At 38.9% G+C, this 5444-nt stretch overlaps 1 pseudogene; it reads left to right on the forward strand.

The window, feature by feature from the left end:
- The first annotated feature begins 520 nt into the window (after positions 1 to 520).
- Positions 521 to 1432, forward strand: LOC121479407 (annotated as a pseudogene).
- Positions 1433 to 5444: the final 4012 nt, after the last annotated feature.

Genomic DNA, 5444 nt, shown 5'->3' on the forward strand with positions numbered 1-5444 from the left:
GTTAGCATAGATCAAAATAAGTATAAAAAGTTACCAGGACTGGTTGGCTTCATGTCCGAGGTCTATATAACACTTTAAGGAAAAGAGAATTCCGTTGCTGTTTAAACGACTCTAGATCAAAGCTCCTCCAATCTTACTGCGCCTACGACTCACCTGGGGACCTTGTTTCTGATGCAAAACCTAATTCCATAGGTCTGCAGTCATGGCCTGAGATTTTGCATTTCTAGCGGGTTCCAGGGAATGAGCTCGACATCCGGTTGATGTCCTTGCTGCTGGTCCATGAGGTATACTTTAGGTCAGCAAAATTCTATACCATGGGGATGTAGGATAAGATGGGATATGGAAGCTCTACATCTCATTTGATGAATTCAACATAAAATTAATGTTAAAACCAGACATTAAGTATACAGAAAATAAAATAATATCAGTCTCATTTACTGAATAAATAAAAACTTATAAATAAAATACTAGTAAATCTATGCTCTCTCCCCCTGGTTGGATAGAGATACGATGAGATACGATGGTGAAGGTTGGGGTGAATGGATTTGGCTGTATTGGGTACCTGGTTACCGAGTCTGCTTTTAATTCTGGCAAAATGGATATTGTTGCCAACAAGGACCCTCTTGTTGATCTCAACTGTAGGGTCTGTAAGTTCCATTATAATTCTACCCATGACAAGCTCAGTAGAGCAGTCAAGGCTGAGAATGGGGAGCTCATCATCAAGGAAAAGCCTATGTCCATCATCCAGGGGTGAGATCCCAGAGCTGAATATGTTGTAGAGACAAGTGGTGCCTTCCTTACTAGAGAAGGCTGGGGCTCACGTGAAGGGCAGAACCAAAAATGTAATCAGTTCTGTCCCTTCTGTTAATGCCCCCAAGTTTGTGATAAGCATAGATCACAAGTATGACAACCCCCTTAGGACTGTCTGTCATCAGCGCCTCCTGAACTGCCAACTGCTTGCCTCCCCCCCCCACACCGAGTCATCCATGACGACTTTGGCATTGGGGGTGGACTCATGAGCATGGTCCATGCCATCACTGCCACCCAGAAGGCTGCAGATGGCTCCTCTGGGAAGCTGGTTACCTGGAATATCACTCCTGTTTCTCCTGGTGCTGCCAAGGCTGTGGACAAGGTCATCCCTGAGCTGAATGGGAAGCTCACTAATATGGCCTTCCATGGCCCTCTCTCCATTGTGTTGGTTATGGATCTGACCTACCACCTAGAAAAAGCTGTCAAATACGACATCAAGAAGGAGGTGAAGCAGGTATCGGAGGGCCCCTAAGGGCATCCTAGGCCACAGCGATCCGGTTGTCTCCTGCGACTTCTACAGTGATATCCACTCCTCCACCTTCGATGCATCCTCAACGACCGCTTTGCCAAGCTTATTCCCTGGTATGACAGTTGATTTGACTACAGCAATCAGACTTCATGAAAAATAAGTAAAATATAGGATTTATGAAAAAAAGTCTAGATTAAGATCTAAGCAAATGGAAAGAGCATGCTCTTGAATGGAATAACTCAGTTTCATTCCGAAAACAATCTCTCCAAATTAACATGTATTTATGGTCTCTATAGTGGTTTTTGTCTGCTTGTATGTTTAGACTTTGTTTTATTTAGGATAAAATAGGGCATGAAGGGGATCCCTGGGTGGCGCAGCGGTTTGGCGCTTGCCTTTGGCCCAGGGCGCGATCCTGGAGACCCGGGATCGAATCCCACATCAGGCTCCCGGTGCATGGAGCCTGCTTCTCCCTCTGCCTGTGTCTCTGCCTCTCTCTCTCTCTCTCTCTGTGACTATCATAAATAGTAAATTAAAAAAAAAATAGGGCATGAAATTTATAAAGAATAAAAAATATTCAAGAGCCACGAAAAGAAGAATGTTTACTTAGAAACAAGAACCGGATATAGAATCATTGTAGTGGAGTTCACATGACATTGGCATGGGAAAAGACGTGTTGGTGGAACAAAATAGACAATCAAGAACTAGATCTCAGGGTATATGAGAATTTTATATAGGAAAAGGAGGATTCGATTCAGTGGTGAAGAGAATGGGTTAATAAATGGAGCTGGTGAAACATATTATCCCTCTGGAAGAAAACAGAGTTGGACCTCAGCTCTCCTTGTGCGTAATAATAAATTCAAGGGAGATTAAAGATGCGTGTAAGACAAATTTTAAGAAAATCTCAGAAACTATATAATCTGAGGATGGAGAAGACCTTAATCATGACAGGATATGTAAAATCTATACCAGAAAATAGAGGCCTATTTGTATACAAAAATAAAATATTTATTTAAAGGATCATTTACATTCATCAGGTGGGCAAAACTTTTTTTTAAAAAAGATTTTATTTATTTATTCATGAGAGACACAGAGACAGAGAGAGGCAGAGACACAGGCAGAGGGAGAAGCAGGCTTCCTGTGGGGAGCCCGACGTGGGACTCGATCCCGGGACTCCAGGATCACATCCTGAGCCGAAGGCAGGCGCTCAACCACCGAGCCCCCCGGGGATCCCCAGATGGGCAAAACTTTAAGGAAAAATACTTTTTTTGCTGTTGAATAAGTATTGGAAAGGGATGCCCACACATAACTGGCAGATAGGAGATAGTTTTAATATATTTCTCCAGACCGCCTCCCAAAATAAAAAAAAATACACATACCCATTAGTGCAGCAGTAATTCTCCGGAGACGCTCCCTGTAGAAATAAAAACACAACTACTGAAAAATGAAAATATAAGAATATTCGTTTTGTTGAATTTTTAGTGGGCCCAAACTAGAAACAAAATGGCAATGACAGAGACAAAACCAAAACCAACCAAACAAAAGAATGTATAAAGGTTTTGGAATGTGTGTTTTATGAGTGTGGAAAAAATGTGGAAGAAAGCCGGACGCCGCTAACATGGATTATCTGGAGTTGGGGTGGATGTGAGGAGGGAAGAGTCGGGAGAGGAACGGGGTGCACAGAAACAGGGTGAGGCCAAAGCAGGGGAATGCTGCTGGTTGCTGCCCCTGCCCAACACGAACGAGAGCCCATCCATCCGCACAGGGAGGCACGTGCAGCCGCATACACGTGCGCTTGGGGGTACACACGCACGCACGTGCGAATAGACGTGTAGATGCATCTGTGTATATGCAGAAAGGGATTAGGGAAAAACGAATTTATAGGATGTCTGCAGACATGTTAGGATGTCGTGTCATATTGGTAAGTGAAAAAAAAGAAAGAAAGAAAATGACAAAGTAAAATGTATAATATGGCTCCTTTTGGTAGGAAAAAATCCTCTATATGTGTATTGTTGCTTTGATATATTTGCATGAACAAAGAGGAAGGTATGGATGAGCACTTCCATGCTGTTTGATGGGGTCACGCGTGTAGAGTTGAGGGGAGAGAGATGATTAGATTGTTCTCTACACAGTTTTTAGTTTTATTTTACCTGCTAAAACAAACCTATTTTGCTTTGTAATTTGAAAAATCTGAAATCATATTGTCCTGACTCTCTGGGCAGACATTTTTCCCGACTTTTTTTTTTTTCCCTGACTTATTGCCTCATTTGAAATATCAGTGGGTCCCTCCAATTAATTAATATTAGACATTGAAAAGTATTTGTCAGTGGTCAATTTTTTTGCCTTTAGACATACACTTATACACCAAAGTCATATAAAAGTACAGTTCTGGATGTACAGATAGAGTCATTTTTCGATTTAGTAATTGTTTTCTAGGAAGATTGAAAACAATAGATTTACCGCGTATTGACTTGAATCACTCATTTGCAGATTCATCCTAAATCACGAATCGCTTCGGTTCATTCAAATATGGAGGAAAGAAGGATGGAGGTTAATTGCAGAAAAGTCATTTGCATCTTGCCATATAATTATAGGTTATTATGCAGACCAGAAATGTCTAATAGAACTTTCTGCAGTGAAGGGAATGTTGTACAATCTGTGCTGCTGTGCTAATACTGTAGCCACTAGCCACACGTGGTTATTCAGAACTTGAAATATGACTAGTGTGTCTGAAGAATTTATTTATATAAATATAAATATATATAAATTTATAAATTGTATATATAAATAATATATATTAAATTATATAAAATCTATTTATTTATTTTAATATTTATTAAATATTTATTAATATAATAAAAATTTATAGTAAATAAAATATAAATTTATAAATTATATATAAATATATGTAATTTATAAAATTTATTTAATTTTAGTTTTAATATAAATAGCCATATGTGGACAGCGCAGATCTAGAGCCACTTTCCTCACTAAAAACAAAACAAAAAAAATGCCAAACCTGTTGACTGAAGTAGAAAATTTGCCTGTGTTGTTCAATAACTAGTGTCTAGGTAATATTTTCTGTGCATAATACCCTAACCACTTTCTAAAAACATTACTATGATGAACCCTAAATTTTTAATAAAATATTTCAAACACAGAAGTGCGAATAAACACTCGTGAACCCACCAGATTTAACAACATTTCATCAAATTTTGCTTCAGATTTTTAAAAATAAAATATTACATATCTAGTTGAAGCCCCCTACACAATTATCCCCTGCCCCTCCCTCTTCCACACCCTGGCCAGGTAAGGATCTATGTATTAGGCATGTATCTTCATCATTGGTCTCCGATATTCACCTCATGCCTACAAAGGTGGACGAGAAACAAATGTCTTCATCAGAGTGTAAAATTCTCTCTAAACTATGCGTGTATCTGTTTGTGTGTCTCTGCATGTTTGCCAGAAATAATCTAAGAAAGATTAGAAAGATTTCAGGGCCGCAGAGATAAGCTGAACAATCTGGATGAGGGGTTGTCTACCCCAGAAACAGAGATGGATGATGTTAAGTAGGAACCATACAACTTATAGTAAAACAAAACAAAACAAAACAAAACAAAAATAATCCAATCTTAAAATGGATAAAGGACCTGAATAGATATTTTTCCAAAGAAGACATACAAATGGCCAATATACACGTGAAAAAGTGCCGAACATTCTACTAATTATCAGGGAGATGGGAATCAAAACCACAATGAGATATCAGGTCACACCTGTTAGGATATCTATTACTGCAAATACAAGAGATAACAAGTGGTGGCAAGGATGTAGAAAACAGGAACTCCTTATATCTGTTGGTGGAAATGTAAATTGATACAGCTGTTAGGGAAAAAAGTTCCTAAAAATTTTAGTTCCTACAAATTGAACTACTATATGATCCAGCAATCCCACCCTGGCTATGTATCTGAAGGAACTGAAATCAGTATCCTAACGAAATATCTGCATTTTATTGCAGCATTATTCACAATAGCTAAGACGTGGAAACAACCTAAGTGTTCACCAACAGGCGAATGGATAAATAAAATGTGATATATGTATATGATGGAATATAATTCAGCCATAGAAAAGAATCTGTGACAACGTGGATGAATCCGGAGGGCATTACGCT

The sequence above is a fragment of the Vulpes lagopus genome, chromosome 2 (assembly GCF_018345385.1).
Source record: "Vulpes lagopus strain Blue_001 chromosome 2, ASM1834538v1, whole genome shotgun sequence".
Taxonomy (NCBI): domain Eukaryota; kingdom Metazoa; phylum Chordata; class Mammalia; order Carnivora; family Canidae; genus Vulpes; species Vulpes lagopus.